This window comes from Thermobia domestica, chromosome 15 (genome assembly GCF_964235325.1).
Source record: "Thermobia domestica chromosome 15, izTheDome1.hap1.1, whole genome shotgun sequence".
NCBI lineage: Eukaryota > Metazoa > Arthropoda > Insecta > Zygentoma > Lepismatidae > Thermobia > Thermobia domestica.
The window spans coordinates 162,177,478-162,202,988 of record NC_137468.1 but is presented as its reverse complement, the minus strand read 5'-3'; the positions used below and the strand labels follow the sequence as shown (position 1 = coordinate 162,202,988).

Below are 25,511 nucleotides of genomic sequence, written 5' to 3'. Positions count from 1 at the left end.
ATTCTCAAAAATTTGCAACAATACAATGTATCTACATCCAGCTACTAATGCAGAAATAATAAAACTGGTGAAGAAGATGAAAAGTAAATGATCAGCTGGCGTAGACGGCATGCCGCCAAGTATTGTAAAGAAAAGCATTAAATATATTGCTGACCCTCTGTGTTTCCTTATAAATATGTCGTTCTCAAGTGGAGAATTCCCTAGTATATTAAAAATTGCAAAAGTAAAACCAATATATAAAAAAGGCGACAAATCAGCGCTTGAAAATTATAGACCTATTTCGCTTCTCTCAATTTTCTAAAAAATCTTAGAAACCACAATGTGTGTCCGGCTAGCATCCTTTTTACTTAAACATGATCTAATAACACACGAGCAACATGGCTTCCTACAAGGGAAATCAATGGAAACCGCAATATATAACTTCGTGGAAAGTGTACATAAAAGTTTAGATATTAAGGAGAAATGCATAGGTGTTTTTCTGGATCTTTCGAAAGCATTTGACTTAGTGTCACATAGAAATCTTCTCTCAAAGCTACAAGATTACGGAATAAGAGGCATTGCATCCAAATGGTTTCAATCGTATCTGAAAAATCGGCAGCAAGTAGTGGAAATTACATATAATAACAGGGATTCAAACCAAGCTACACACTACATATCACAGAAACAAGAAATAACATGTGGAATGCCACAAGGATCCGTATTAGGGCCACTATTATTTTTGATATATATTAACGACCTACCAAGTAATATTGCTCCAGCAGAAGCATCCCTTTATGCAGATGACGCTAATATTATAGTAAACGGTAAAACAAATGAGGTTATTGAAGGTAGTGCAAACGAAATCCTTTGTAAACTGTCTCACTGGGTTAAAGAAAATAAGCTTATATTAAATATTGAAAAGACACAAGCAATCAATTTTCATCATATGCGCAACAAACATGCACAGCCTAAAAACATTGTAATTCAAAATAACGAGATAGAATATGTAAACTCAACTAAGTTCTTAGGAATTTGGATAGATAAAAATCTCTCCTGGGATGTGCAAATAACTAAGCTTAGTAAAAAATTAAACCAAATATATTTCTCAATTAAAGTACTTAAAAATGTTTTAAGAGAGTCTACTTTAAAAACAATTTATTTTGGATTATTCCAATCGAATTTAACATATGGTATTATATTTTGGGGAAATACACACAAGGCCAAAGTAATTTTTACGATACAGAAACGAATAATAAGAATGATGGCAACTGCTAAACCAAAAGATCACTGCAGACCAATATTTAAAAAACTTCGTATACTTCCAGTATCCTGTTTGTATATTTTAAATCTATTGATATTTGTAAAGAGACACCTACAAGGTATCCTTACGCGTGTAGAACAGCAACATGATCATGATACAAGAAACAAACAAAACTTTTCTATTGTAGAACACAGAACAGTATTATATGAAAAAGGGTGTAAATACGCGGGTATCATGCTTTACAATAAACTTCCGAAAGAAATAAAAACTCAGGACTCCGTCGCTAAATTAAAAAAAAAACTCCAGAAATATTTATTACAACATTGCTTTTACTCGGTAGAGGAATACATGAACTGCTAAGTGAATAGAAATGTTACATGATGTACAGTAAAGCAATGTCGCTCGCTTTTAGCATTAGATATTTGTTGGACGATTTCTAAATACACTGCAAGTAATAATTGCTAAGTTTATTTTTAACAATGACGTCATGTAAAATGTACAGTGTAATAAGATGTAAGAAGTAAGGCTTAATAATTAACCTAGTGTGTGTAATTTTCACTATTATTGTTTCTTTTACTTTTGTATTCATGTATAAATGACGTGTCCACTTCATATGCATTGTATTACAGTGCCAAATGTATGAAAACAGGACGAAATAAATACAATACAATACAGCACTATGTAAAACTCACGATTTGGAAGAAATTTAAGATTATTTAAGTATTAAATACAGTACCAAATAGTCGTCTATAAAATCTTATTAATATCAAATAAGTACACATGTGAACACAACCGAAACCTCAATCGTCGTCAGGTATCAACTTAACGGCCTACAAAAAACTATTATTAAATTACAATTTGAAACTTACCTTATCTTCAAGTTCTTCAAGAATGTTTCCTATTCTTGCAGTCAAAAATTGAAAATGTTTTTATTACAATTAACTTAAACACAATTCAAATCAAGCGCACTTCCATTAGCTCATAATGCACTATCAGCCATTATCGGACTAAGATTCTGACGTCATCTTCCAACGCCGTAGCCTGTTTTTCTCGCCAGCCTCGGTGTGTTGCTCCGGTTTTGTCAACTTAAGATCTCCCATGTGATCTGTGCTAGGGACTACGGCATTGGCTGTGGTAGTGGGTGCCTCGTGTCTGGTGGAACTCCGTGAGGAAGAAGGCTAAGTGGAACTTGTTATACACCTACACTACAGTTACACTTTCTGTTACATTTACACGTACATACCTTCCCTTCTTTTTTAGACGCTTTCCTTTTTCATTTTACACTTCCCATTTATCCTTTTTTTTTGCCCTGTTCATCTCGGCTTTTCGCCCTTTTTCCCTGTCTGAACATCTTTCCCGATTTTGACCTTCCTGACTTTGACTTTTTTCCTGACTTGTGCCATTTTTTCCCGACTGTGAGCTGTATTTTCTTCTATTTTGTTTTTGAATCATAAATCCTCTGTTTGAGGTACACATTTGACAATTTAGCATTTAAAGCACATTTGACTAGTAAGATGGTGCACCTACATATTTGACTGATAATCAGCGTTGCCAGATCTACCACAATCATGCTAGATCTAGCATAATTTGCATGACTTTAGCATCTAGCATCTTGCATATTCTAGCTAGCATAATTCAGCAAGTTTATCAAAAAGCCGTAAAACCTGGAGATGAGAAAGAAGTTGGTCGTGGGAAGAAAAAGAACGGGAGAAATGTATCTTCTTCCATTGATTCATACAGTCCGTAAACAGTCCGATATATATTCATACAAGCAGTCTTATTTTCCGAAGTAAGTTAGAAACGGGTTTGGGTTTTTTTTTTTTTTTTTTTTGTTGCTCCACCCAGGGTTTTCTAATCCTTTAACTGAGAGGCATGGGCGGAGCTATGGGGGCCATTCTCCCCTGAACCTGTTTACTTCACCATCTTTATTTCTGACTTCATGACAATCATTATTCCTGAAATGAAAGGTCCGAGACCGACCAAAAGTCTGCCTCCCCCCAGCAGACAATTCTCAACTCCGCTTATGCTGCGAGGTAATTTTCTTTCAAAATATGTAAACAAACACTTTGCATTCATTTATACGATATATCCGCCATTGAGCCTGGCAACGACTGCACTAGTTTAGTAAAGTTAAAGCTTTGGTGCGTGAAGTATTGAGTTCTATCCACGCATTCTTGCGCTCTGAGTATTTTAAGTTACGTTATCGTGTTTCAACTTCGTTTTTTTTTCTCTTTCTTTCAAAACTCTTGAATTAATAATTATGCGGACCTAGCATAATTTGACCGAATGTAGCATAATTTCGATCAGGTTTTGGAATCATTCCGAGCTGTGAGTCTGGCAACGCTGCTGATAATAGTCATACGACAAGACAAGACATGAATATACTAAGAAATAGCCAGAAACAGGTTGAAAACAGGAACGACTTCATCAATTTTAAGAGTAAGATTTGTGTTGGGGTGTATGCAAAAGCATTTTTTCTCTTTCTATGCGAAATTTCAGCCACAGTTTTGCATGGTGCTGAAACAAAAGCATCCCTGTACATGCAACCGAGAAAAAAGAAGTTTCGACTCAACCTAAAGAGAATAATGGTAATAATGACTTTTGTTTCTGTTACAGGAGTTCTGCTTTAATTTTGTTAGTATAGAAACGGAATCTATTTAGTTTTCTATGAAGTCGAAGTTTTCCTTTTTCTAGCCACTTCTGATTTTTGCTGTTTTTCGCGTGTGTATTTATATACTAAGCTTTGTTGGCGAATATTTTTAACACCTCGTATATTCTTTGAAATAGCCTATCATCTTAAATTAGAGATTTAATAGTACACAGTAAAAACACAGTAACAAAACATAGCGAACTCAAATCAATATTCTGTACCGGTATACGTATATGCTATCCCATACACTGGCAACCTTACAATTTTTTCGGAAGTCTATTACTTTTTCTGAAAGTTAGGGACGGTACCAACCTAATTTGTTTATAACAATTAAATAATTATTATGTTTATAATATCAGTAGTAGGGTCAAATTTAGAAAATCCACTTGCATATAAACTGTTTCAGTGGTGTAAAGGTATGTGGAATTTCTATAGACACCTAGCTGTTTTCCTTCATATTTACTCGCATAAAAATATTGTAAGTAAACATACATTTATGCGTAGTCTCTAAATAGAATAAAATGATAATAAGTGAAATTAATATCGTTCATTTTAGAGAATCATCTGGAGACGACCTGAAAAAAAAACTAATTTTATTTTGAAATCAGGATGTAACACAATGCAATTTTCCTCGTGTTTGTACATAAATTCCCGGCATATTCCCATTTTTAGGAACATTCTTGAAAAATATTTGCCCGGGAATTTACCACCATTATGGAAACTAGTGTCTAAAACGAACCAACTTATGTTAAGTGGCCAATAAAAAGCACGAATGCCACCTAACCGAGTCAAGACAGGAACGCAGCAGGTGGTGCTAGTTATGGATAACTTTCTGGGAAGATATTTTACGGGAAGATTCCCAAAAATGGGAATTTTCCGGGAATGTATGTACAATCTCGAAGAAAATTGTAATCTCTTACTATAATAACATTTCAAAATTAAATTTGTTTTTATATCACAGTATATTATTACTGTTGTCTCTAGAGCAGTCTTTTTAAAATGTATATTCTGGAGGGTATTATGTTATTTTATTAATATATTTAATTATATTTAGGGACCACGCATAAATGTATGTTTATTTATAATATGTTCTAGTGATGGGCAGTAAGAATATTCCCGCTGGGAAGGAATTTAAAAAATAGGAATGTTCCCGGGTTTTTTCCCTGGCCTATAAATTCCCGGGAAGGATTTTTTTCCATTTCTTTATCTTGCAAATTATAACAACCGTATGACTAATTACATTATTTTAATATATTATGATTTACTTCTAGGTTTTAGACAATTTGCAGGTTAAAAAGTTTAAAATTATTTTACTGTACTTTATATAACTAATAATATGAGTTTTTAAGTTCCATTTCCATGTACACTAAAAAAGTAGGGTAATCGTTTAGTATCGGGGGCCCAAAACTAGCAAAAAGTAGGACGATTTACGGAAGAATTGAGTTGATAGTGGTGTTAAAGTAAATAAAGTATCGAACACATTTTTTAGGGTAGATGGGGATTTGTACAAACAGTAAAGGTAAGTGAAAGTAATTTATGTGAGATTAGAAAGTGAATTTTTGGTAACAAAGATAGAAAACAACGTTGCCTGCGGGGCTCTAACCCGTCTACAGTCACTAACGCTCGCTCGGCAATGCTGTCTGAATTTAATGTTGGTAACGTAATTTAACGTTTGAAACTATAAAACAACCGCATCGGAATAGAATATCGCCAAAAAAAAAAAAAAAAAAAAGTAGGTGCCAAATCTGCCCCGCAAAGCTAAACAATATCCAAAAGTAGCAAAGTACTAGTTTTCAAATTATGAAAAGGAACCATTTTGTAGAGTAATGTAGAATTACGTAGAAAGAGAGACGAAGTACTATTAATAACCCTAAACCACCATTATTAATAGAAGTCGGTCTGCCTCCTGTCTCTGTCTCGGATTTCTCTTACATTTCATGTGAATTAACGCATGAAATTTCGAGAAATGGGCAGGAGGAAAGATCGTGTGTGGCAATATTACATGCAAAATTATAAAGATGAGAAAGTATATGCGAATATATAGTTATGCGCAGTTGTTGACAAAATAGTGAAACATGTCTCTTCTGGTAGTTACCCAACCAATTTGTTTTATAAAATTAAAAATTTAATATGTTCATAACATCAGTATTAGTGTCAAGTTTGAAATATCAACTTACGTGTAAATTTAAAGTATTGACGGTTTAAAAGTATGTACACTTGCTGTACCATTTTTGGAACATATTTACTTTCATAGAACATAGTGTAAATAATTATCCATTTATGCGTACTCTTTAAATATAAGAAAATATTAATAAAATAACATCGTTCAGAATACACATATTAATGACTCCTCTTTGGGACAACAGTAATAATATGCTGTGATATGAAAACGAATTAACTTTGAAATCATAATATAGTAATAGAATGTAATTTTATTTGCGGTTGTACATAAATACTCGGAAAATTCCCATATTTGGGAAACTTCCAAGGAATATTTCCATTTTTGGGAATTAACCCATCAATAGGTGCCTCCGAGCGACAGCGAGGGGTACTTCCGTAGAGAGCAAGTGCGTTACTGACGGGATACACGCATAAACGAGAACAGTGGAATAGCAGCTGGAATATAGAATACTTTCATTATTACTCAAAATTTATTTCAATATGCTCTCCATTGAAAGTAATTACTTCCTTTTACATTCTTATTCCGTCACAAAAGATGTTTCACGTTGTAGTTTACCTACAAATTTTCTAGTGGGTAGAACCGCCTGCTGGACTAAACTGCGAACTTGTGCTATGTGCCCACCAACAGCACTGATGTTATAGAACCGTCTTACGGAGGGCGAATCTCGTGATACTGCGTGGCACATAAGTGTGTTCGTAGAAGCAAGATCATTGCCAGTTTTAGTATAATCGCAAACAGTTATATTCCGCATTTTTTTAAATATTACGGTAAAATAGATTTTAAACATTTTGCCCATTCATCTAAACAGAAATATTTTCCTATATTAAATCATTTAGATCTCGGAACCTACAAAATCAAAAATTATGAGTTATACATATCTGGAAAGTTTTACGTTTTCTTTTTACTTTAGTGTATTACATTTTATCTTGCAACAATATTTCAATAATGGAAAATGCATTTTATATTATAAAATTCACAAAAAATGAACGGTTAATGACATGTACATGCAAAAAGGAAGTTTATGGACTATATTCTACTTACTGTATTTATTTATAGTAGTTTTTAAAAGAAAATCACCATTTTCACTCCAGTAAATTGTACATATTTATGATATGAAATATTTTTCATAAATGAAACAATTCAAAGCAAGTTTCTTTATAAATTACTACTTTTGTGGTGGAATTTTATGAGAGATGTGTTTTCCTGAGATGAGTCTGGTAATTGCATATCTTCCGCATGAGTCTCCTCATTTTAATAATCAGTTGATCAGGAATATTTTTCATAAATTAAAAGTAAATAGTTTCCTGGTGGCAGTTTTGTTGTCCAATATGCAAAAGTTTTCTAAAACCATTGAAACGCGTTAAATACCTATATATCAAAAAGATTACCGACAATTTTGCTGATCTTCTCTTCCAAGTTTAGCGGTATGATATCCTGAGACATATTTTCTCGCCATTTTTGCCTAAGACAACATACACATCGCTATGGGATAGGAACATCCACAGAATACTGAGGAGCATTTGCGCATCATCTAGTAACTAAATTTTCATCTATTAAATGTAGTATATAATCCAAGATTGCTAATTGCGTAAAATTATAAAAGAAAACATAAAAAAATAAATGTGAAATAAGTCTTTAACGTCAGTCTGTAAGTGCGGCCACTTCGTATATATACATGATTAGCACTGAGTGCTAGTATATCATGCGAGTAATTAACTGTAGCAGTGATAAGTTCAGAAAATTTTTCCTACACAATAAAAGAAATACTATGAGAGCACTTGTAACCCTAGTCGAGTCCCATCGGAAAGAATCCCACAGGGGCATTTCGTAGCTTCAGCTTGAACATTCGGTTTCAAAGGTAAGAGACTTCTTTAACGGTTGGGGGCGCGGTGGCTCAGTGGTAGAGCGTTCACCTCTGGTGCTTGGGGTCCCGGGTTCGATCCCAGCACCCGCCAGGTGAACTTTGTGGTGGACAAACACCGTGCTCGTGGGTTTTCTCGGGTTCTTCCGTTTCCTCCCGCTTTCTTCATTCCACCATTTCACTCATCTCTCATTATCACCGTCTCCTTTAGCATAATCGGCATAACCGTGAGACGTAAAACTCTAAGATTTCATTTCATTTTTTCCTTTAACGGTTTAGAGGGAGATTGTTTGACAACTATGATAGAAGGTACCAAAAGTCACGTCTGACTGAAACTAATATTTATAAAAGGAGAACATCATCATTTTCTATTGTTTAATTGTAATGTAGAAAAATGACAGATTTCTGCATCCAAATAAGAAGGATAACCATTTAAATTGCAAAGGATTTACTGGTAATATTTTTTTAGTAAAATGAATCTATTAAAAAAATTTTTTTAAGTAAAATTTAATATTTTTTGCACGTTTTTATTTCACTTGAAGTTTCAAAAGAAATGTAATTTGTCATTTGCATATATACCGATAGAACTGTTTGGTGTTAAGATTTGGTGATATTGATTGTAAAGTTTTAAATATCGAGAAACATTACTACATCCCGAAACTAAAATACCATAAGTGCAAATATCTTTTTATGAAAAGTTTCAGTTCAGTAAAAGTGCCGTATACGTACGGTCGTACTGTGTTTATTTTTTCGTTAATTTAAGGTAGATGTACGCTGGACTAAAAAGTTAAGTAGGTATATGCTTTTTTACATCCCTATATAAAGCTCTCTAGATGCTTTGTTTGTAGTCTGCTTATCTTCTGCACGAAAGACCGGTTCATTTTTGCTAGGAAGCCATGCAGTTAGTATCCAATAGTATCCAGTAGGTCCATGTTTCATATAACATTGGTACAAAAATGGACACTAAACAACAATGCAGCTAATCAATCAAGATATGCGATGTTACTAGAAAACTAACATAACGAATATCCAGTAATAATTAAACGCTGAAAAACAGAAAATAACGAAAACATGCAAAGACAACAAATTTAAACATGTAATAATAAGGACAAAATGAGTTTAACTAGAAATTTCTAATGCCACGCGCATTTAGTTAAAGACAAAAGGCCGTGAGAACAAGTAAATCTATCTTTAAATATTGCGGTACGTGCTAAAAATATAACCTGTTTCTAAATGGAAAATTTGTATAAAACTGCTTTCCGTATTTTATTTAAGAAATATAAAATAGTAACGTAGCAAAGCATGTTTTCGTTTTGGCGGGTTTTTTTTTCGTCAGTCAACATTGATCGTACGTTGAGAATTCCTAACTTTACTTTTAAAAATAAGATACAAAAACGAGAACCGTACTTCGATAAGATGTACCTATGTATAGTAAATATACAATAATATACATTAAAGATGATATAGGCTTATAATATACATGTATTTAAAGTAGAAGAAACAATACTGCAGGTTTTGCTTTAAGAAGGAAGAAAAAAATTGAGTATTGATCAATTATTTTCTATTTAGTTATGAGTATTTAAATATTTGTTATAAGTAGGAGCAAAATCTTGGATATTTTAAAATACTTGTTTCAGAACTTTTTATATCCCTAGTCTGATTCCAAACCTTTTCAGCGACTTATTGAATTTCAATTAAAGTAGAAATTACTGTTGTTTTATGAAGTCCCGCTTATATTTTTTCAAAGAGATAAATAATATTTTTTTATTATTGTTTTCAGATTTTTTTTTTGTTTGTTTCTTGAACATTCATTGTTAAAGGTTTCAAATTCCCAACCTGAACAGTTTCTATGCTATCAAAATGTCTTTTTCTTATTCCAACTTTGCTTGCAATAAATTTGGAATCAAAACAGAAAGTGATGCTTTTAAAGTTGAAATAAAAACAGAAAACGAGTTAGTTGAAGAATGTAATTATAAACAGTGTACTAGTAATACTAATGATCATAAAGATCCTCTTGCAATATGTGTGGAATATACGGAACGAGAAAGTGCAACGAAAGAAGAGAATATTGGTTCAGAAAGTAATGAGGATCAAAATTTATCAGATTGCAAGCTAACTTCTAAAACAATATATTTGAACAAGAGTTTATCAACAGCTGATGTGAATGCTATGAGTTTTCACAGTAACATCAAGCCAAAATCTTCCGATTTTACACACAACACAGAAGAGTCAGGCAGTTACATGTCTCGCACTATTGAAGATAAGAAGGAACAGGAAGAAGACAATCATGAAAATGGTAATCAAGAATCATATAGCAATGCTCCGGACCTGAGGTACGTTTAAATGCGTTTATTTCATCAGAGTTTTTCTTTTTCTTTCTTTTTTGTATATTTTTTTCAACACTTGCAGTAATTCATTACATATTCTTTTCTCCATTAGCTTTGTTAATAAAATCAAAATTATTTGAAGGCATAAGTGAACGCAACCTAACGCATAACTTTGTGAGACGTGAGACAGTTCAACACTGAAAAAAGTATGAAAGTTTAACGATAAATTGCTATAAACCTCCTCCTTTAGTCAAGCTTTGGGGGTTAGATTTGAATACTGACACGTTTATGAATAATTTCAAGCACAATTCTTCTCATAAACGAGTGTTCATAAGTAAAATGATCACTCAGTATATAAGCAATATATAACTTGGTGTCAAGCCTCAAGACTACTTGTTAGGAGTCTTCTGAAACACTAAGTGCAATAGAAAGTATATTTATTTTGCGGGTAGAAAATTCGATAATACGTTTATTGTAGTTAGCAGTACCTTACTGGCTTATCTATAACTTTCCCATCTCAGTCAAAATACTTTGAAGATACAAAAGCTGAAAGTTTTGTATTTATTTATCGGTTTTGAAAGTAACACTATTTCATATATAGAACACCCTAGTAAATAAGAATGCCTCATACAGACCACTGAAAGAAATTATTGACTTCTTAATTTTTTTAACGTTAGAGAACTTTTTCATTTATTATTATGATAGTTATTTTATTGATTTTATTGATTATATCACGAACGAAATCCTAATAGATTAACCAGAAATTCAGGTTTTTAAATACTTTAATATATGGCTTAACTAACTTCACTGCATAAAGTTCGTGTCTCAGAGGTTTATATCTTACAATGACGATTCTTATCATATGACCTACTACCGCTGGCAATGCTTATAGATAAAAGGGCTTTTCTGCAATTTTTGTGTAATATTCTCCGTAAAATAGCCTTAAGAAAGGCTTTCACTTGTTCCTTGAACACTGACTTATGAGGGCCATGGTGGCTCACTGGTAGAGTAATCACCTCCGGCACGCGGGGCTCATGGTTCTGTTCCAAATCCCGACAAGTAGTATGAACACCGTTTACTTGGATTTCTCGGAGTTAGTCCTTTTCTTCCGCTTTCGTCATTCCAAATTGGCGTTCGTCTCATCCTCATCTTCTCTCTGAGCCTGAGTGCATAAATATGGAACATTAAATTTTAAAGTGATCAAGAAAAGAGAAACCAAGAGAATTAAAATTCGATTATTGTCGATATATCCAATAGCATGAAAAAGAGAAGGAAGATGTGAATGATCTTTTTAACTATTATGCTGATTCGATTTTTTCAAACGAATAGAGTGTTTGGATACTTCGTACCACTTAGGTCAAGGCAGCAATATTTCATCTATAACGAAATATCATCAAGTCATAATTTAAGGTTTCATGCTTCTTGTTTAATGGTAATTCGTTAATATCATTGTATAATAAGAAATACTGTAAACGATGCGTATAGTAGTTTAATGAAATGGCAGAACACACACGCATACACTATTATTATAGTGTGCGATGTAATCCGTTTACAAAATAATTATTATATTCTTTGAATGATTTACAGTAAACAATTGATTTACTCAAATTTAAGATCTTCAGGTGAGAAATTAAGTTTTATTTTAAAGAATGTTTGTTTTGTATCTGTTCCCTGAGGAACAGTTCTAGTGTTATTTGCTAGAAGTGGGTTAATGGATAGTTGGAATAACCGAATGTATGTCTGTATTCTGCTGTACACGGGAGGAATGCAAGTTCTGTGTAGCTCAAGATCGTAAGAGATGAATATGGATTATATGAAAATATTCGTGGTTAAGTTTACAGCTATCAAGGGTTCCTGAGCTCTATGCTGAAGTAAAACAGTTTTTAATAGTTAAGAGAACATGGAAAAAATGAAATTATCTAAAAATTTCGGGTATAATGAATGACTTGTGTAGGAAATGATACAACTTTGCTACAAGCAGGTTTGTCTCTTGCGTTTATGCTAGGTATAACCAATATTCAATCCTGCTTATATCATATTGTCTGATCTGCTGTTGCCGTTGAGGAAGGGGACGTTTCAGTGATTATCCATGGGGGTCATTCCTTGTGTATTTCTTACTCTTTGTTTAATTTCAGACTCTTTCCTTTTTCTGTGTTTTATTGATGACATCACTAAAACTAGTGCTATATTTCATCTTTGGGTTGCTGCACACATTTCCTGACATAAATTTTGGTCAATTTTAGATTAGAGGGGTGAGTCGCATTCGATATGCCTCCGATTATTTTGTATTTCTCGTTACTGTTGTAATCAATAACAATTTCTGCCTCTAATTACGCAAAACTAATCAGATATCTTATGACATGATCTTTTGCATATTTGGGAATCAAAAATCATCATGTAATTGGCCAAGTCTTTCTCTGTGATTTTTAAAACAATGCTGTTTCTTATTCGTTGTCCGCTTACTTCTTGATATTTAAATTTTCGTATACTTTTGAGACGAGAACTTCGTGCTAGCTTCCGATTTATAAATCATCCCATAAGGCATTAGGCTACTTGTGTTTTAAGATTGAATTCATTACTTTTCCTTATGCAACAACGAAGTTTTGAACGATACTTTTTGCTGTTTTCATGTTTTTCGAACTACACTGGAACTTCTATAGTGACGTGTGTAGTTGTGAAGGTTTGTTGAGAAACTGCTTTTCAGCTTACCGAACACATGACTGGTGGTCTAGGCTTTTTAGGCACACTCTTGTCAGCTCTAATATATAATACCACTATTTTATATGGGAATGGTGAGATAGTACTGACAAAATACCAATAATGCACGTTGTACATGGTCGGAGATATGCACCGAGGAAATTTTTGTATGTTTTTGAAAGTGCTAAAATTTCCTCCCCAGCGCACACTGGAAATGATCACTCGTTGTCACAAATCCGAAAATGTAAAGCAACGAATTTAATATCGCAATGACACCCGAGATATTGCCAACTTCTTTCCGAGATTTTGTTCTCCACCAAGGATTACGAGCGTTGGGAGTTGATGTTAATGTTTCTCACTTAATAAGAGTACGTGCTTCTTTAAACAAAGTTAAAAGAGGTTTTAAAGTGTGTTTTTTGAAACTACATAGTGTATTACATATTTCCACATACATAGTATGGTTAGTATACATATGTGTGTGTGTGTGTGTCTGTCTGGGGGGTATAAGTTTGTCTGTATATATGTGATACATTCTGTCTTAAAAATTCCATAATCATATAGGCGTTTTCTGTTTTGTGATAATACTGTGCTCAGTTGGAAATCTTACATCAGTAAAGCTGAATTCTCTTCTTTTTTAATATACAAGACGAGACAATTGAATGGAGAAACCAAAGTCACATAAAACACATGAATATTTTTCCCAAGCGGCAATCTGTAATAAGACCTTAATGTATTGAAACTAACCGGATGTTTGGCGCCACCCCTTTTAGAACGGAATGAAACTAGAGAAAGTCTCAAGAAAGTACTTTCCCGTTTAAAACGAGACTGCTTCAATATCTTCAACACAATTATAAGGTAATAAGATCTTTTCAAAAATTAATGAAGTCTACATTTAAAAAAAAATAAAATTAATGATTTACTGAAATATTGTATTGATATTTGTTAATTTTGATATCGTAATTCTACGCTTATAGGAATTTATACTTACCAATTTGTATTCAGTATACATTGGAGTGCGAGAAGTGTCGCTCGGATTCTTCTTCCGAATGAGCACATCTTGTTGCAGGCCTTCCTCTTACCATTGTCACCGGTAAGGTACAAAATGGTTCAGATAGTTTCCCTTGAATTGTCCGTTCAATATTGTAACTTCATTAGACCTGAAGTGCACAAATAAATGTAAATAAATAAAATAAAGTAAAAACAAGCAAGCAGGTTCTGTGGAAACTTTCTGAAGTAGAATTCCTTCCGTCATTGCTGAGTATGGTACAAACTATCTTCATTGACATCGTATTTTCTTCCTGACCTATAATAGTCAGATGTTCATTTCAAATGTTGCAACGGACCAATTCAGGGCCAGTTGCTGGTTTGTTATATATTTGTATTATTATTTTAAATATATATATAGATATCAAAGTTATCTATCTATCTATCTATCTATCTATATATATATATATATATATATATATATATGTGGGTCCTATATCAGATAAAACGTCCAGTGCTTATAAATCTGAAATGGCTGAGAATAAGATGAAACAAAAACTGAGATAGGAAAATGTCATAGGGCGCATCACATGGTGCTGTCGTGGTGACCCTCAGAGCCCTCCAAGGGGGCCCAGGGGCCAACTTCAAATTTTCAAATGGGAACATGTATTGAATCATACCCCATTCAATAGTCCTTGAAATACGAAACAACTTTTGTAGGAAACAATTTTCGATTTGGGGCACCGTTTTCAGAATGGCCGCAAAAAGTCCTGTATCAGTTTGAAGTTGGCACCTGGGCCCCCTTCACGGAGTTTCCTGAGGGTCACCTCAACAACACCACTTGATATGCTTTATCATCGTTTCTATCTCAGTTTTTGTTTCATCTCTCTATTCTCAGCAGTTTCTGATTTAGGCATATAAGCACTGGACGTTTTATCTGATACAGACCACTTTTTGCGGCCATTTTGAAAACGGTAGCCCAAATCGAAAATTGTTTCCTACAAAAGTTGTTTCGTTTTTCAAGTACTATTGAATGAGGTATGATTCAATACGTGTTCCCATTTGAATATTTGAAGTTGGCCGCTAAGCCCCCTTGAAAGAGGGCCCTGGGGGTGTCCACAACAACACCATGTGATGTGCCCTATGACATTTTCCTATCAGTTTTTGTTTCATCTTTTTATTCTCAGCCGTTTCGTATTTATAAGCACTGGACTTTTTATCTGATATAGGACCCACTTTTTGCTGCCATTTAAAAACGGTGGCCCAAATCGAAAATTGTTTCCTACAAAAGTTGTTTCGTTTTTCAAGTACTATTGAATGAAGTATGATTCAATACGTCTTCCTATTTGAAAATTTGAAGTTGGCCTCTGGGCCCCCTTGAAGGAGGGCCCTGAGGGTCACCACAACACTATGTGATGCGCGCTTGACATTTTCCTATCTCAGTTTTTGTTTCATCTTTTTATTCTCAGTGGTTTCGGATTTATAAGCACTGGACGTTCTATCTGAAACACCCTGTATATATATATATATATATATATATATATATATATATATATATATATATATATATTGACAATCCAATCACTCTGTGCCTGATTTGGGGATGCTTTTAGAGTGAAACTGAGCGCCTTCCACTCACCATCTAGAATGAGTGGGAATATGATTTTATATTCGTGTGCGAGAGGTTAACTTAAGTTTTTATACCAACTGGGGATTAATACAAGACAATAATAAAACATTACTTCATTCGGGTAATAACAATTATATTTCTCATATATAAACTTTCAGACTGTAAGTGTTGTGATGTCTTAACTACGGATAATCGGAATATTTGCCAGACGAGTATTGCTATGATCGAGTATTGAGCCTTTGAGCCCTGAATAGGAGTTGCACATACCTGCTGGTTTCTGATGTTGCTCCAATGATGACCTAGGTGATGGACGTAGTTTCTCCAAGTTGATACTCCCAATCACTGGTTGACGTAGACGAGCATTGAGTTTGGTATTCTCCCAAATGCTAATGAAGACTCGAAGTTCTCAGTGGATACAATAATGTATTCTAAGATGACTGGCCGTTGACTATCATTTGACTGTCCTGCTGTCTTTGACTAAACTCTCAAAGACTGATCATGTAGATTACTAAGGACTAGTTCTCGCTGTTTCTAAAGACTGTTCCAAGACTGTGTCGAACTCTCTTCAACTTCCTAAGACTCCTCTAGACTGATCCTGAAACCTCTCGTCCTCCAGTTTTGTTCAACCTGGTCCAACTCCTGTCGTCTGCTGGACGGCACGTGCAACCCCCTTTCACTTGGAAAAACAAATTCTTTCCATGGGTCAAGACTCAAAAACTGCAACTCTCGACACACTCTGATTTCTCGATTCTAAGCAATTTCCTCATATCCGTGAATTTGTGAAATGTTCACAAAAGCTTACAATCTCTCTTTTTACAATGTACAGTATTTGGCCTATGCAAGAATTGACGCATTGTCTGCATTGCCTTCCTGCATTGGCAGACTCTCAGTGAAACATTTTATTCACATTCTATTTACAACATTTCGCTGACTGTTGGATAATAATATTCCGCAGCTTGCATTATACTTAATTTGTAACACTTATTTACCTTAACCTTAATATTCTATAAAATGCAATCTTTGCAACATAAACATTGATTAAAATAAAATTAAAATTATACATAATTTTCTATTTGAGAAACGAATACTGCCACATGTCCCCCCTCAAAATCTTGGTTGCTTCGGAAACCAAACTAGACCTCATAAGAGGGCGTTATTTTCATGATCTCCCTGTAGATATATAATATAAAACGAGTAATGAAACATAAATATGAACTTGAAATTGAGTAGGACATGTGTAAATATGTAGATTAATAATATAAACAATAATTGATTTTTCTTCACCCAAAACATTAACATTATAAATATATTTTAATCTTTAATCATTTTCTTAATTAATAAAATTATATGAAGCAAAACTTCTGAAATTGTATTCACAAAAGTATACGCTCACGGCATCTAGTGAGCTGTTACAGAACTATTTGATGATCATCACAAGTACTCTGTGCAAACATAGATACATGTATGTTCATTTGTAGATACTCTGAATTGCAATTAAGCTTTTTCAGGTGTTATATTTCAGGAATTTTCCATTACTTTTGCTGTCCATACGTGCCAACTCACGCATTTACTGGCAGTATTAGTAACGGTTGATGACTGTTCATTCCCCTTGTCATGTACTTCAGAATCTAGAAAACAAAACTTTTTAACACATTATTAAAACATATACACTGATGTTATCATTGTAGCACTTAAAAAAAATTGAAAATATAATTGTTTTATTTTCATCATAAAAACTAAACACTGAAATTTTAATGTTGAGGAAATAAAATTCTGCTGTAGTGCATTTGCTACACTGCGCTAGTTCCAGGTTAGTAACTGCAAACTCAGCAAGATTCAATCAAGGTTAAGATTATTTCCGCTCCAACGAATCTGTTTGCGCGTCGGTTCGGTTCGGTGAACACTGGCTGTTAATACGCACTACGAAATTTTAGTAATTTCGCCCAAATTATTGTATTTTCACAACACAATGACATCACATGGGAAGAAAAACTCTCTGTTGATGTCCTTCGGGCACTCGGTTTTTCCGTGTTTGTCGAAATTTCCAACAAAAACGTCGGTTTTCGTGGTTTCACTGTGTCCCATTAATGTATTAGTGTGTGCATCTTCTTCTTTCGTGGTGAGGTTCATGTGTGTGTTCTTCCATTCAGTTTCAGTGCTCTTACTACAACCTGCATTACTACGATCTGGCAAATTACTACAAATAGTGATATCAGTGCTTTGTGATATAGTTTTAAGTGTTGGTTTATTCTTATTCAATATTGTGGCGTAGAGTGGAGAAACTTGTGAAAGTACGTAAGTTTCTGACTCATCTCTACCACTTACTTCTAAATCTATAGTCGATCTTACATTATTTTTACTATTTCTTACACTATTTTCGTATTTTCTCTCTATCCTATTTAATCTTACCAAAATATAACACGTAATAATTACTATTACAACTAATACACTTCCTAAAACTACTGTTGATGTTAATAATAATATTGTATCGATGTCCATTCCCTTCGTTTTTTGGATATTATCTGAAATAGACGAGAAATAGATAAAGTCGGGATAGGCCTACTTAAAATCCGTAGAAAATGACATTTATTATAATTATTTAAATAATTAATATTCCTATCTTGTGTCTGCTTACACTTTTCGCGACAATAACTCGCATATTTTTTTTGAAGCAGTCTCATTTTGTTCTTTCTGTGTCTAGCACACTTGCTACTTTCTCAGTAATTCTCGTGCAAGACCGTTAAAACTCTAACTATGTGTGAAATCTATCTAACCATAAGTTGTAGAGCTTGTTTCACACTTAAAAACTCGTGTTTTCAGTCTTTTTCTACCATAAATATAGTACTAAATTATATACGCTATATCTCCGTATATTTAGACTTATATTTCTTCAAACGTACGTATTTATATAATTTAAACCTTATTTTAATCATCTACGTGATTAAATATCATTAATTATATTTAATAATAATTTTTCTGTAATTTTAAAAGTATATTTCATTGCTTTTACGCTCGGAATTAGCTGTACGCGGAGGATGCAAGATTCACTGCTTGGCTGGATAGCCACAGGAAGTTCGTATTCCTTCGAGTTCACTCGGAACTGTTCGTTTTTCGTCTGCAGTATTCTGTGAGGCCTGGAGTGGAAAGTAAATCTAGTCTCTCGCGGGGTTCTTGTTCATGTTTTCACCTCTTGGCGCTCAGAACTCCCAGAAAGTCTTTGACGCGAACGAATACTGAGTTCGATATGAACATTGCTCGTAGCGCTTGCAAATTAAAATCAACAATGAAATAAATAATTCCAATCATTATTTTCAATCAATATTGATTGATTATTACTAATTGTAGTGAAATATATTATTTTCTTTTCTTTTCTTTTCTAAAACTTATAAAATTTTAGGACTTTTAAAATAATTATTAAATATGTTATTATTACTTATACTAAACATTCTTCAATACTCTTTGTGAACTATTTCTTGCTTTATCTATGATTCTTCATAGATTTTAACCCTTTAATTCACAATGTAAATACTAAATAAAATTCATTTTTCATTATTTTCTATAAACAATCGTAGTATTTATGTACATATATTATCTATTACTACCATAATAGTAATCTATTACTATTTTGTCTATTCTTATCTATTATTAACTATTTCTATTATTATTATTACTAATGTTATTGCTTTCTACTCTTATTTTCCTTATCCCTTCTTGAATATTCTTGACTTTATCTATCCTTCTTCGATGTTACTATCCTAGATTTATCTAGGTTATCTATTCTCATCTATTTCTATCCTTATTTTCACTTTTTTTTCTTTTACACCTAAAACGGAAATGGGACATCGTTCGGTACCGTATTACAATATAATCTATTCGGTTGGGTAGTATGAACTATTATGGACTATTATAGACTATAGACTTTCTTTACTTGACTTCATACCTACATTTGGTGATGGTGTTTACTATTGGTGATGGCTGTTTGGTGAGTATGGAATGCATGATTTGTATACACTTTTGACACTTCCTACGTGTTTGTTTACATTCGACTTCATCATTTTTTTTCATGATTTACCAATTCTTAACTCAATTGTTTACAACGTTGTTTACAAACTTTTCGTGAATTTTCCCGTCCTAGTGCACAAAATATTTGAATAGTTTTATACAGTATGACATTAAATGATTTTATTGATATTGTTATTACGGTTCATTGTTTTCCAATTTATACTTTCTTATTGATTTATACAATCGACAATACAACGCTATTAAAGCAACGACTGAAACAACTAAAACTAATATAATGGCTGCTATTACGTACATCATGTAATTTGTTTTGATTATTAGCAGTGGTACAGTAGTATCCACTTTGAGTTTTAATAAATTTTCCGCTAGGCTATTGAGTTCTTCGTGGTGTAAACTGAAATTTAATTGCTTAAGCGTCCAATTTCCTATCAGACTTAGCTGTTTATTATTTACGCTTATTACTTTTTTCGTTGGAATCGCCAATTCTCCAAAAATTAAATTATCGAATGCACTGTATTCAATGAAATGAGAACAATTATTTCCAAAATTTACCTTCGTCGATGTGACTTCGTGATGTTTTCCTAGTTTAGTTACATATCCTTCTATCAATGATGAGTATAATACTCCAGCATGAGTGTATTTATATACTACCTTGCCTAGGTATTTCTCCGTTTGTTGTTGGCAACCACTTAGTGATCCGTTGAAAACAATGTTGTTCAAGCACTTAGCTTCGTCATCTAATGTTATCTGTTCACAGAAATACAAAAAGCTCTTGAATTCGCATTTCGATCGATCTAACGTATGATACATACCATTTGCTAAGTATACCACTTCCGGTAACTTGTAATATGTTCGAAAACTTTTCGTTAGGAAACCCATTGAAATCACATTAAACATCTTCGATACAGTATTTTCATAAACAATAGGCGTTTTTAGTAATAAGTCGATATTGTTTTCGTTATAGTTGTACTTCATCAAGTAAATTGATGACACTCGATAAAACATTCCTACGTCGAAACGATAAATAGAATGCTTCAAATATCGTGACTAGTTATAAATTTGTTCACATCAAAATTCGATATAGGACCCACTTTTTGCGGCCATTTAAAAACGGTGGCCCAAATCGAAAATTGTTTCCTACAAAAGTTGTTTCGTTTTTCAAGTACTATTGAATGAAGTATGATTCAATACGTGTTCCTATTTGAAAATTTGAAGTTGGCCTCTGGGCCCCCTTGAAGGAGGGCCCTGAGGGTCACCACAACATTATGTGATGCGCCCTTGACATTTTCCTATCTCAGTTTTTGTTTCATCTTTTTATTCTCAGTGATTTCGGATTTATAAGCACTGGACGTTCTATCTGAAACACCCTGTATATATATATATATATATATATATATATATATATATATATAAAGAAATTTTATATGTATCCTCGTGTATTTGTAATTACTAAATAGATATAAGATAAATCAGCACTGGTTTAAAGGTAACGAACAGCAAACTCAGTACTTATACAGCTGTTAAATCTAAAGACATGATCTCATTCAAAATTATTTCTCATTACTTCCTTTTCTAGTAAAGACTAGACAATATGAATGAAGAAACAAATTTATCATATTATTTTAATGTGACTTAAATCTACCATGCAAATCAACACGAATCATTCATTTCCATTTCATTCTTTTTCACTCGTTTTGTCTCAAAAACTGGTTTTAAAAAGAAGGCGAATTTAGTGGTTAGTTTCGCCAAAATCTCCTTTAAACCAAACTGCATGTAAATTTCACTCCATTATCTCATTAACACAATTCCATATCACTCTTCCATACTATCCAGTTGCAACAATTTCTGATCGAACTATACCCAATTCATTTACTTGGAACATTACCAAGTTCGCTGGCTGCATACTCCGGAGGAGCAAACATGCACAACTAGCGCTATGCAGCGGGAAGTATGAGAACTTCCAGCGATAGCTAACTTAGGGGCAACTGACACAACATTTAATGCTATTTCTCTTATTGTCGCTTACTATGGAGATTTTATTAAAATAATTTTTAATAATTTTTATTATTCGACTAAACGAAACACAAAATTTCCCCCGCAGGGCTAACAATTTCTGCTTTCCAGAAACAATAAACAAACCATAGGAGAATAAAAAATTATATAAATTACCAATTATCTTCCAAAATATATCGTTAATCCTCTTACAAATTTTCCTAAAATCGAAATTCATTACAAACAGCAATTCGACGTACGCAGAAGATGATGATGACTAGCTCTACTAACTTTCCTAGTCCCGAACTCGTGAATGTTTTTCTGAAGGAAAAACAAAATTAAACAAACACAAGAATTCACACATTATTATATACAAAACAATAATCTTAACTACAACATCTGATTTATTTAAGGGATTTTTAAAGCGATTTTAAGCACTAGGAACTTGAGTATTTTGAGTAACATAATGTTTTCAAAAACATGTCTCTTCAACCTAATAGTAGGATTCTCTACATTTCCTAGCCAAACCTTGTTCTGTGTAGGTTTAGCTAGGGCCATCCCAAGAAGACGATATTTTAGGGTTAAAGTGTTTTTCTACACACAATTTCATCGCTCTTTTAACAAACACAAGATCACCAATATGTATATCAACAGGGATATGTTTCTAAGAATAGATTTTCTCACTTCGTTTCCAAGCATTATGAATATTATTACTTATGGAAGCAAACTTCTCTACCTTATTCTGATCATCAACAAGAATTTCAAGATCTAACAACCATTTGATATCTAACGGATGATAAAATTTTGTCCCCATATAAATTGCACTAGGCGAAAACCCAGTAGTTTCGTTCATGCTGATGTTGATAGTGAACGCGATTAATTTAATAATTGGGCCCATTTTCTCTTTATCAACATACGAACGAATCAAGTTCTTCACTGACCTTACGGTTCTTTCAGCTTTATTCGGCGACGGGTTATAAGGGGATAATCTAACATCCTAAATACCATAAGAATATAAAAAGTGAGTGAAGAAATCTGACACAAAATAAGCTCCGTCTTGTAACACAGAACCTGGATACCCATATCTCGGACATAAATCTAATAAGTTTATTACAAATTGTTTTAGAATTTGTCTCAAGAGTTCTAAAAACACAAATCAAATAAAAGTATCGGTTACAATCAAAATATACTCATAACCAGAACTATTAGGCAGTCGGCTAGCTACGTCAATATGCCAAACATAATTAGGATGTTCAACTGTTCTTGTATAATAATTACTCACTGGTTTAGTAGTTTTTATCCTTGCATTTCTGACATACACAACAAATATTTACATAATTCTTAATATCAGAGTACATTGATGGCCATGTAAAGCGTGAAGACACCTTATTCGTAGTCTTTTTAATTGCCATGTGACCTCCCGGTACTTAAGAATTATGGGCGTACTCTAGAATTGAGTTTACTAATGAAGAAAGTAAAACAGCTCTAAAACCTTTTCCAGATTTACCTTTCATTACCTTAATAAGATATTATTTTGCAATTTATAACCACTTACCTCCTCTTTATTCTCTGGTTTACTAATAGTTTCTTCAATCGAGGATTTTTCCTTTGATGGTGTTATAAGGGAATACTGAAATCACGATACTTCCTAAAAATTACAAAAGACATACTTACACCTTTACCATTATCTTTAACAAGTTTTACAGTATCGTCATCTTTAGTGTAAAATTTTAAATGATTTCCAACACGGCTGAGGAAATCAGCGACACAATTTACCTTCGTCCGGATATGGACTATTCTAAATCTAAAACGAGCTATTTTTTCTAAAACTGTTCCATATCCCGCTTGACGTTTATGAATAGTTAGAAGCCAAGACAAGCTTTTACTACCGCTTTACACAACAAATGGATTAAATAAGTAGTACTCAAACCGTTCTAAGCAAAGGGTTAAGGCCTTAAGTTCCAATTCGTAAACATTCTTACTCCAATCAGTAGGTGAAATAGCTTTCGAGAACAGCGACAGTTCTTAAATTACCATGTTCGCCACACTGACTTAAAACTCCAGAAAAATGACGCAAACTACTATCCGAATGGACAACAAAGCTAGAATTCATATCAGCAACCTTCAAAACGACGTGCTCAAAAAAATCATCTTTTAATTTTTGAAGTGCTATATCATGATCTTTTGTCCACTTAAGTATTCTCTTAGAAGAACGTAATCCCTGCAGTGGAGCAATTAATTCAGAGTAATTTCTAACAAATATTGAAAAAAGGCAAAAAAAAAAACAGAATTTACTAACAGCCTTGCGATTTTTGGTTTTGGTATTTCCTGAATGGCTTTAATTCTTTCAGAATCTATACTCATTCCGTTTTCAAATGAAAACCCTAAATGCTTAATAGAATTTTTAAATAGGAAAGTTTTCTTAGGAGGAATAGTTATACCCCATTTTCTCAAACGAGAAAGAACTTCCTCTAATATTATCTTATGACTCTCTATATCAGTGCCAAACAGGAGAATATCATCATAGAATATCTCTAGATTTTTACCAATTTACCTATCAAGTGCCTTACTCATCAAATTACTCAATACAAACGAAAAAAAAACCCATAGGACAGACTTTGAATTGATAGATTTTTTTTGTCACAAATGCCGTATAGGGAAGACTCTTTTGTAAAGGTCAATTTAAAGAATGAAGATCGAAAACCAATTTTACTAAATACAGTATGATTAGAAATGCCAGATATAACGTTCTCCATGTTAGGAGACGGAAAGTTATTACAAATAACTCGTTTGTTAATTTCCCCATATGCCACGACCAAACGTTTACTATTATCTGACTTATCAGTTACTTCTATTTTATTTTCATAATTTTTAACACGACCAATTTTCTGAGTTATCACATTCTTATAATTTTCTAAAGAATCATTAACATACATCTGTAAGCTAGGATCCAACTCTAAAAGTTCAGGAGAAACCTTATAATTACCTAGTATTTCTTCCCGGTTTATCCCTTCAGGATGAAGAACAGAATAATCATAATAAACCTCCAACTCTGGGTCTGGTTCATTAGGAACAACTCCCTTGGACGTGGAAGCAGCAGTTTCCAGAAAACCAGGCTGTTGTAGATAATTAGCAGTTGAGGTACTAGGGGTAGACGATGCTTTCAGCGAACCTAGCTAGCGTGGTGGTTGCCTTCCACGATCCTCTATCCTGGAAGTAAACAGGGAAGAGCGAGAAGTTTCCGTAGACAACTGAGAGGCGTTCTGTATAGGAACGCTTAACCTTTTATTTTGAACTCTATATACGTTGTTACATATGTCTATGATAGCAAAGTATTTGGTGTGAAAAGTTTCCCAGTAAGATATCAAAATCATCAGTCAATAATATAAAACAGTTCAGAAAACAGCTGACGTTCCATTCGAAAATAAATACGCACTCTCTGGTTAAAAAAAATTTGCGTGCTTCCAAGACCCGTGGTTTGAAAATTCACATTCTCAAGTTTTAAACGACACATAGTTCGCAAATGTTGAAAATAACGTTGACTAATATAATTATTACTACTACCGGTATCTATTAAACAAGGTACAGCTTTACCTTTAATATAAATCAATACAGAAATAAAATTCTTTAACAGTTTTCCATCGATAAAGACATACTGGTTTCAGTAGAATTCTCAATTTTCGTTTCATTTACAATAAACAGTGGTTGGGATTGACCACCTTGTACTCTATTGAAACTGTCAGAATTGTTATAAAAATTCTTAAATTTTCTCATATTCCCAAATGAAGAATAATTTATTTTTGTACCTTGATAATTATCACCCATTTGTAATCCACTGGCTGTGTCTCCTTTATAACCTGAATATTGATCGCCAGGTTGATTAATATAACGTTTTTGTTTTGGTAACTGACGTACTTCACTTCGCATG

At 33.3% G+C, this 25,511-nt stretch overlaps 1 protein-coding gene across 2 annotated transcripts in view; it reads left to right on the top strand.

Moving 5' to 3' along the window:
• The first annotated feature begins 3,586 nt into the window (after positions 1-3,586).
• Ppat-Dpck (Bifunctional Phosphopantetheine adenylyltransferase - Dephospho-CoA kinase) overlaps positions 3,587-25,511 on the top strand; it is a 220,825-nt gene continuing 198,900 nt past the window's right edge. The window contains exons 1-2 of one of the 2 annotated variants that reach the window (XM_081740327.1): positions 3,587-3,828; positions 9,714-10,266. The gene's annotated coding sequence lies outside the window, so the exon portion shown is untranslated. The remainder of the gene's footprint in view (positions 3,829-9,713; positions 10,267-25,511) is intronic. The other variant, XM_081740329.1, reaches the window with a different exon arrangement.